Genomic DNA, 9,978 nt, shown 5'->3' with positions numbered 1-9,978 from the left:
AATTTGGTGGCAGGGGAACACATTCAGTCCACAGCACCTAGTATGGAAAGAGGATACTATCCATAAGAGAGGACCCCAGGGTCCACTTTCCCACAAAGAACAAGACCATGATGCCCCAGACAGTCCCCAGTGCTCTCTGTCTGGAAGCCAGGAAACACAGAGACACTCTCTCTGGTTCCTCCAGGTCCCCACCCACCCCGGCTCCCGGGCCACTGGGCTGCCAGCACACACCGCCTGCAGCCGCCCGCCCAGGAGCATTAATTGAAAATTAATCCGCTCAGTACGTGCCGATGTGCAAATCAAAGCTAAGTGTCTCAATTAGGAAGAGAAATGGAGTCCGGCACTCTTCTCAGACGCCGGCTTATTTATGGGGATAATATCATTTTTAATGAGGGGAGCTACTAAAAGGCACAACAAATGCAACATTTAATAGAAAAATATTACAGCATTCCATCAGCAGAACGCGGCCGGGAGGGTGGCTTCCGGGGATCCACAACCAACCAGGAGTGTATCTGTGGTTGTGTGTGGGCACACGTGTCTGTGTCAGCACACACGTCTGCACCTGAACATGTGAGAATGTGTATATGGCAGGGAGGGTCTGGAGGGGAGGATGAAGCATTTTTGCTACAAAAGGTGGATTTCCCAGCTACTGCCCACAGTACCCTATTCCAGGGTCTGGGACAGCCAAATAAGAATTCAGGGTATTTTTTAATACTAAGGGCGGGGGGCAGCTGGGCCATCTGGTCCCTGGAGAGCTGTAGGTCTCTGTCACTCACCTCCATGGAGGTCACAAAGCGGGAAATTAAGACTGTAGGGCTCCACCTCCTCTGGGTTCTCCTTGCCATACTGCCGTACATGGGCCATGGCTGTCCCAGCCAGCCACATGGCTGCCAGCTGCAGAACGAGGCCCTCTGGGCACAACCCCATGGCCCCAAGCTGGCACTTAGGCCCAGCCGCCCCCCTCAGCCTTGGTCCCAGGATCAAGAGCCAAGGACTTTGCTTGCCAGACTCAACTCCAAGTTCCTGCCCCCACTGCCCCCACCTCCACTCAGATGTGGTGCAGCCCCAGACCCAGGGTCTACAGTCCCAGCCCAGTATGGCCTCAGTTTTAGCATCTGTGGAATGGGAAAGCAGTTGAAGTGGGCCACTCAGAAGCCAGCCTGCCCTCCCAGCCCCCTACACAACATGGACACATTGACTTCCATGCCTCTGCTCACATGGGACCCCCTCCTGGAATGCAGGTCCCAAATCCTGCCCTCACTTCCCTGCCCAGAGCAGCACCCTGCTGCCCCCACCACGCCCTCAGGCAGCATCTCTGACCACCCCACCCTCCTCAAGCTCCTCACCCATCAGGTGGGAATAACAACGCAACCTGCCTCACAGGGAGGAGGCTTGCAGCAGGGAGAGCGTGAGATGCATAGTGCACTCGGTGTACCCCTATCAGCACATGGCCAGAGAGGCTCAAAGTTAGGATGAACTTTGTTGCAGCCATCAGGGTTACAACATTCACCTCTGCCACCTCCTCTCAGCCCCATACAAGCCCACAGTGGCACAAAGTGGGGATTTTTATCCCCACTTCTCAAAAGAGGAACCTGAAGTTCAGAGAGGTTGAGAGACTTGCCTGAGGCCACACAGCTGGTATGATACATCAAAAGGTTTGCAGAGGTTCCAGAGGACACTAGACCCCAGGCCTCCTGACACCAAGACTGGGCTCTCCCATCTCAGAGGAGCCCGAGGGCTCCAAGCCAGGGGACTCAGATCTAACCTGGCTATGCCTCCCACCAGCTGTGTGACTTCAGACTCGTTACTTAACCTCTCTGTGTTTCTGGTTTTTTCGTCAATAAAATGAGGTGATAAGAGCACTTACTTGGTCAGGTTTTGTCAGGGTTAAATGAATTAATACCCATAAAGCCGTTAGAATCAGGCCTGGCACGTGATAAACGTTCTGTATGTATTGAGATGTTGTTACTAATAATAGGCCACCCTACTCCCAAATCATTCTCTCCCTGGTCAGGCAGCAAGAGTCATCCATCAAGCAGTCTGCCAAGGTCCTCCAGGCAGGGCCTGCCCCTCCCCCAAATGCCCAGCACGTGAACCAATGTCAGATTCCCGGATCTGGGCAGCGTACCTTCCTAGACACTGTCAGCATTCATTGGGCTGCCGGCTTATGCTTCAGGCATCTTTCTCCATGTGTGTTAGACTTGCATTTCTTTAAGTAAAATAATAATAATAATAATAATAATAATAATAATAATAATAATAATAATAATAATAATAATAATAATAATAATAATAATACCACCAAGCAGGAGCAGGTAGGTTTGTGCCCAGTAGCGGGGTTCTAACTGGGCAGTGGCATTAGTGGTTATTCATTTGATATCTGCCTCCACATTGCTTTATGTTCCACGTGCCTCAGTTTTCCTGCAACACCCCAGCACCTAGAAGAATGTCTGGACGTGGTAGGTAATTAATTACTGAAGAGAGCAAAGGGCTGAAGGCAGCCTCTTCCCTGGATGGAGATCTGAGTCTGAGCGCCCTGGGTCTCAGAGGTGGAGACCCCCACCCAAGACCAGGAACCCAAACTGGGGGCTTCCCCTTCCCTCCCAGACCCCAGGAACCTCCAGATTGGCAACATTTGAAAGTTAACTTCCCACAAAAGTCACTCTCCAGGATTAATATTTATTTCTTATGAAATTTAAATTTTTCAGTGTAATTAAATTTTTATTTCTCGTGAGTTATAGATAAAAATATTTATAACTTTCTCCTTCGCGCCACTGAGGATGAGCCTTAGATGGAACCAATTACCCAGGCCTCCTCCTGGTGATCAGGGCCAGGGAGGGGTTCAGAAGGGCTGGTGGGGTGAGAGCTGGCACCCGTCACCCCAGGTAACAGTGTCAGCTCTGCCTCCTGCACCTGAGCAGCAGGGTGATGGGTAAAAGTGGAGGGCTCGGCCCACCCCACCCCCAACCTCCCGGCAAATTACTCAGTGGGTTCTGGGAATCAGGTCCAGAGACAGAGGGCAGAGGAGGCTGGGAGGACAGAAAAATGAAACCAGTAAATGAACAAAGGTAGGAGAGAGGGCAGAGAGGACCCACATCTTCCCACCCCAGCATGGAACGTGGTGGGACACCCTGGCAAAGGCAGCCCGTGTTGCCAAGGAGACTGTGGCTCTGGGGCCTTTAATCACTTTGTGCCCAGAATCATCATGAGTCCTCTTAGATGAGCAGCAGCTTGAAGGGCGCATCTTCAGCAGAGCGGGAGGCATGGCAGAGGAGCCACAAGTCCTGAAGCCAAGCAGGCCAGCGTTCAAATCCTGGTTCTGAATGACCTGGGACACGTTATCTCTCTGAACATCAATTTCTTCATCTGTAAGATGGGGCCGGAAGACAGCATCAGATGATGTGTAAGGAGCCCGGCACACAGCTTGGGCTCCGTTAATGGTGGAGGATCCTGGGCTGTCTTTCTACTGACGGGGAGCTCATTAACTCACAAGGATAGGTCAGCTTGGCTGGAAAGATCCATCTTCTCACTAAAGCTGAGATGTACACCCTTAAAAATGAGGCTCTCTGGACTCCCTGTTATTTCACATACATTGCTCTGGAACACAATTCCCTCAGACACGGGAGATGAGAACCCACCGTCAAAACCTCCCACGCCCACCACAGGCTGTCAACACAGCCTCAAAACCTGCCCACAAATGTGCTGTCTTGCCGGGAGACTCCATGGGCCCCACAGGGCTCTCGATGCAACAGTGTTATAAGTGGCACATCACACAACAGCTCTCCCTGAACAACGAAGTGCAGTGCGGGAGACACAACAGGGCTGTGTTAACAGTGAAGGTCAATCAGGCACCTGCTTCACCCTCCTTGTCCAGGGCTGGGACTCACCTCCCTAGTGTCCCCAGGGCGGGGACCCAGTCGCTCTTCCTCCTCCCCTCGCCTGGGATGCAGCTTGTGTTCACTAATTAGACCTTTCGCTGGCCCTGAATCATTCCCAGGCCGGGCCAGGGAGGTCATTAAGCCAGAGATAGAGAAGTGTTAAGCCAGCCTCGCTCTGGAGATTTACAAGGCCCAGGCTGGGGAGGATTTATAAGGTTTGTTAAATTTCTAATTGAGTTTAGAGCGCAGTGCCGTGGTCTCAGTGACCAAGATGCACAGACGAGAATTAAAGCAAGTGCAACCATCCCTCACACTCTGAGAAGACGATAGTCTCTCAACTTGCCCCACCTGCCCAGCAGCACAGTCCAAGGGCTGCCAAAAGACAGAGCAGTCCACCCAGCACACCCTGCCCGGCCCCAGGCCCACAGACCAGCCTGGCACAGAGCCGCAGGCCCAGCGTCTGTTTGCGATTGGTTGCTTGTCTGGTTTTATTTTTTGTTGATTCTTTTTTTTTTTTTTGAATGGTTAATATACTCACATGGTTCAAAATTCAAAGAGTATAAAGAATACCCTAAGTAATCTCTCTCCCTCCCTGTCATCCAGACACTTAGCTCCCCTTCTAGGAAAAACTCAGTGTTATCAGTCCGGCAAATCATTCAAGATTCACACAAACAAGCCAAGATATACATTCATACGCGTATATTCTTTTGTATGTTTCCGTATTCTTTTTCCCCCTTGATACATGCCCTATGTACCCTGCTTTTTTTCCGCTTAATACCAGGTTTCAGGAATCTAAAATAGAATGCCAGTTGGTCCGCATCGAACAGGGCAGGGTTTGAATCTCAACTTTGCCTCATGATGTTCTGAAGTTGGCTCATACCTGCTCACAAGGGTCGATTGTGAGCATCCCTTCCCAGCTTCAAGTTCAGTGAAGCGTGTTGGTAGCTTGAAATTCGGCAGGAGTATTTACACCACAGAAATTGGCAAACACCACAAATTGAGGCTTTTGTTTGTTTGTTTGGAGAGCTGATTGTTAAACGCTGACCAGCCCACCACCGGCTTTGCCACTTGTGTGCTGTGTGACTTCAATTCACTTGACCTCTCTCCGAGCCTCAGTTTATTCATACCTAAAATGAGTATAAAACAGTATTATAATGTGGCCACCAAATATGTGGTGTGCCTGTACCCACGCTGGGCATGAGGGATGCAGAAATGAACAAAGCCCCAGGCCTGCCTGCAAGGGTAGATCTGGTCTAGTGGGGGAGGAGGGGCAGAAATCTAAATAGATAATGCCATTCTGCTAAAGAAATAGTCAGAACAGGGTGACTCCAGGGCAAGAAGAACCTGAGTCCCCAGGTAGGGGTGGGGGTGGCTTCCCTTTATGCTGAGAATTGAAAGAAGGCCAGGAACCCCAAACACAAACTGGGCCTGGAGGGCAGAGTTCCAGAGCCAGTGAAGCAGATTTCATTTCTTCTTAGCTCAGAGAGAGGAAGTTACTAGCCCAAGGTCACACAGCACTGAAGTGGCTGAGCCAGAATTCTAATTTAGATTTTCCTGGCCCGAAGCATGACTCCGTCTCCTACTGCCTTGTCTGCTCTCCACCCAGTCACCAAGCTGTCCTGTAAGACGGCCCTCCTGGCCCTGGGAGGGAGCTCAGGGACACTTCACACTCACACACAGGGAAGGAGTGCCCTCTGTACCCTCCTGACAGGAACTCACACAGTCACAGGGCAGTCAGCATGGTCAGAAACCATCCACTCACTCAGCCTGAGTTTGGAAAAACAAAGGGATCCAGCACCTTGGCAATCCTGGGCTCCCATCCCTGGAACACTAGCGGCTGGACCCCACCCCCAGGCTGCACTGTCCCCCTCCTGCCTCCTCCCATTTTTTTGGCTTTGGTTCTTAAAGCCAACATTCCATGGCTTCCTGTGTGAGGTGCATGCCCACTCATGGGGGCATGGGTGAGGGAATAAGAAGCCCAGAGAGGAATGGGCTCATCAGCCCCGGAGCACCCCAGAGCTTGGGGTCTCCCAGGAGGGGTCAGTGAGACTCTGCACTATTGTCTGCAGACTTGCGTGGGTGATGGGCCCCTCTCCATCCTCCTTGTCCACGCCCCCAGTAATGCCCATGGGACACTGCCTACCGTGGGCCACATGAGAGATGTGGTCCACAAGGAACAAGTCCCGCAAAGTCCCTGCTGTAGTTACATTTCCATTCTGACAGGGGAGACAGAATACAAAACATAAACCGGGAAATTGGCTGATTTCAGATGGTGATAAGTGCTCTAGAAGAAATAAAACAAGCTGGTGAGATAGAAAGGGACCAGGTGTAGTCAGGGAAGGCCTCTCTGAGGAGGTGACATCTGGCCTATCACCCGAAGGACAGGAAGGAACCAGCCCCGTGAAGATATGAGGGAAAGACAGGCCAGGCAGAGGGAACAGCAAGTGCAAAGGCTCAGAGGCCGTGTTTGAGCTGGAGGAGATAACTCTCTGGAACGGGAATGGCCCGCGGGGTCATTAGGCTCACCCAAAACAGAGGCTACACCCAAACGCACACCACATGATGATATGGGACTTCATAGTATCCTTCCTACTCTCTGGGCCTCAGTTTTGCCATCTGCCTATGGGTCCACAGCAAAAAAAAATTCTAACTTATTGAGAGAATAAAATGAACCTGAGTATGTCGGAGCCTCCCCACTCAGAAGGCATCTCCCCAGGCCTCCTGGGATGGCCCACCTAGAGCCTCGTGGGTCTGAGGGACAATCTGCAGTCCAGGGTGGGGGCCTTCCCTGACCTGAGGACGGGCTCAGTCCTGGAGAAGGCCAAAGGGCTGGGACAGGTTTGCCAGGGTTCTGGCTCCTTAGAGGGACTCAAGAATAATAGGGTTACCCTGCTCAGTGATGCCAAAGGGTTTACTTGTCCAAAGCCCCAAGGTGATTTTGGGGTCCAAGACATGTGAGAAGCCACTGAGCACCCCAACACAGTTTCCAGTCTAGTGGGCCCAATTCATTCTCTCCCTCCTCAGGAAGACACAGGTGAATCATTTCTTGGGGTCTGTCTCTAGGTGGGGAGCCATGGGAGGGTAAGCAGCAAGAGTTGAATCCACACCCTGAGCCCTGGAGTGAGGGCTCTTGAAAATGCCTTCCCATTCCCCATGCACATTTACACCACCTACAAACAGGGGTCCTAAATGACCGTCAATCACAGCAACTTCTACCAATCCAAAGGGGAGATGCAGAGCCCTGGGTCCAGAATCTAAGCATCGAGCGCCCCCTGGTGGTTATCATGACACTCCAAAGCCGGGCGCCATCAAGTACGGATGCAGAACGCCTGGCTCAGCCCCCTCCAGCAGGGTGGGGAATTGAAGAGCAAAGCCCAGGGCTTCGCCTGGCACAGTGCAAGGTGGGGATGTGGGGGGTGACTTTCAGCCAGTGCCCACTAGAAAAGGACATGCCCTGAGATGGTACAGGACTTGTCCACAGCCACATAGCGAGTAGATTGTACCCAGTGGCCAACAGGAGCATTCATTCATTCAGTCTGACTCACTGAGCTTCTGCCATATGCCAGGCATTATTCTAGGCATAGATAATGACCAAGAGTGAACAAGACAAAGTCCCTGTCCTCGTGAAGCCTGCTTTCTACCCAGGGAAAGGGATGATAAGCACGTGGACAAATATGTGTGCAGGGTGTCGGTGGGAATAGTTCTATAAATCAGAGTAAGGGGAGAGGCAGCAGGGATGCTGTGTTAATCACACAGTCATGGAAGGGCCCCCTATGAAGGGGGGGCGGGTATCTGAGCTGAGACTCATGAAGGTATCGACAGGGAAATATCTAGGGGAAAGCACTCCAGGCAAAGGGAAGAAGTATTCCTTAAAGGAGGAGGTCCTTGGCATGTCCCAGTAACAGCAAGGCCTGGGTGGCCAGAGTGGAGTGAGCAAGGAAGAGAGGGGAGAAGATGAGGTGAGACAGGTGGCGGAGGCCATGTCATACAGGGTCCTGTGCACCACGATAAGGACTTTGGGCTTTATCCTAAGTTGTGATGGGAAGATATGGGAGGGTTTTGAACAACTATGATGGAGCCAGCATCTTTAAGGGCTCCCCGCTACTGAAGGAAAAATAGACTATAAGAGGATGAGGAATGAAAGCAGCTCGTTTGGAGTTAGGAGGCTACTTACTGCAAGATTCCAGATGAGTGATGATGGTGACTTTAATCAGTAGTGGAGGTAATGAAAGTGTCTCAGATTTAAGATACATCTTGCAGGTCAAGCCAAAAGGAGTTTCTGAGATGCTGGCATAGGATATGAGGGAAACAGAAGAAAAGAGGATAAAATTAACATCTGGATGAATATTTCCTGGGATGAGGAAGACAGGAAGGAGAGATCTGGTGAGAGGAGAATCAGGAGTTCCATTTTGGATCCGGTGAGTTTGAGGTCTTAGCCATGATTATTCCAAGTTGGATATAAGACTTTGAAGGTCGGAGTGAATGTGCGGGTCATTAGCATACAGATGGCGCTGAAAGGCATGTTGAGAATCCTGCTTCCATCCAAGGTGAAGAACAGAGAGTAAATGTACCCTCCCACCTGAAACAACAAAGAGAAACCATACAAAATATATGAGACAAGGGTTTTCAGGACACTGGGCATCAGACAACAAAGGACAGTATCCCTGAGAGACAGGAAGCAAACAAGGTGAACCCTAAAATCAACTTAGCTTAATGCCTTGAGGAAGTTTCCAGGCTGCGGAAGAAAAAAATGGGAATGGAGGTGGAGCCTGGGAAGCCCTGTGAGTTGAGGAGATAGAGCTGAGAGTCCAGGGAGACGGAGACAACCAGAATTTGCAGGACAGAGTACTCGAGAGGAGAGACTTACATAGAGAACCCTGGAGCTCTGGAGAGGGTCCCCCTCAAGTATTCATCAGAGTACTGATCAGCCTGGGTGTGGAAGGACAGTCCTCCAGGCTGGGTCAATGGCAATCCAAAGGGATTAGAGAGAACAGTCTCCAGCACTCATACAAGGCCTGGAATAACACCTGTCCTCACCAAGACCAGAAAACCTCATAATTCATGCAGCATTGGGTAGAGTACTCAGAAGAATCTTGCCTCAATAGTGAGGAATCATTATTCCTAAACTAAATGCTACTCTGGACCCATCTAATAAATCTTTCATTTCTTTAAGTTTATTTTTGGAGGAGAGGTAATTAGGTTTTTAGTTATTTATTTATTTATAATGGAAGCAGTGGGGATTGAACCCAGGACCTCGTGTATGCTCTCACTCTACCACTGAGCCATACCCTCCCCCTGCCCACCTAACAAATCTTAAAAGCAAAACCCAAAAGGACCAGACTCTTCCTGCCAATAAAATGCATTCCAGAACAGAGTTCAGAACATTTATACAAAAATAACCAGGAATACAAAAACACCTCATGCATGCATAATTGGAGTATCCAAAAGGATGCAAAAGTACCCAAAAAGGTAAAAATCACAATGTCTGGCATCTAATCAAAGATTTCCAAGACTTGAACAACACTATAAACAACTTGACCTAATCGATATTTACAGAGCACTCCACTCAGCACCATCAGATTGCACATTATTTTCAAGTTCGTATGGAAAATTTAAAAGGTAGAGTCATGAAACAAGTCTGAATAAATTTAAGAGGACTCAAGCCAAAGAATGTTCTCTGACCACAAGGGATTCAAGTAGAAATTGATAACAGAGAACATGAGGAAAATCACCAGATCCTTGGAAACTAAAGAACACACTTTTAATAACCCATGAATCAAATAAGAAATCGAAAGGGAAATTATAAACTACTTTGAACTGAATGAAAATGAAAACACAACACAAAAGAATGACACAAAATTAGTGGCTTGCCACTGTGACAGGACTTAGGAGGAAATTTATAGCACTAAATGCCAATGTTAGGTCTCAAATCATTGACTTCAGCCTCCACCCTAAGAAACTGAGGGGAAGGGAGGGAAATAAGTGAAGAGGATCAAGAGGAACAAACTGCCAGCTATAAAATAAATACGTCCTGGGGGTGTACCTTGCAGCATGGTGACTATAGTTAATAACATCATATTGCATACTGAACATTGCTAAG

At 49.6% G+C, this 9,978-nt stretch overlaps 1 long non-coding RNA gene across 2 annotated transcripts in view; it reads right to left on the bottom strand.

Moving 5' to 3' along the window:
• Positions 1-2,659: 2,659 nt before the first annotated feature.
• Positions 2,660-9,978, bottom strand: part of LOC116668345 — a 77,010-nt gene continuing 69,691 nt past the window's right edge. For both annotated transcript variants that reach the window (XR_004325509.1, XR_004325510.1), the window contains 2 exons: positions 8,053-8,457; positions 2,660-5,005 (listed from right to left, as the gene is read on the bottom strand). This is a non-coding gene — a long non-coding RNA (uncharacterized LOC116668345). The remainder of the gene's footprint in view (positions 5,006-8,052; positions 8,458-9,978) is intronic.

This window comes from Camelus ferus, chromosome 13 (genome assembly GCF_009834535.1).
Source record: "Camelus ferus isolate YT-003-E chromosome 13, BCGSAC_Cfer_1.0, whole genome shotgun sequence".
Lineage (NCBI taxonomy): Eukaryota > Metazoa > Chordata > Mammalia > Artiodactyla > Camelidae > Camelus > Camelus ferus.
Note: the sequence above shows the minus strand (reverse complement) of the source record. Positions and strands in the feature narration are given on the sequence as shown.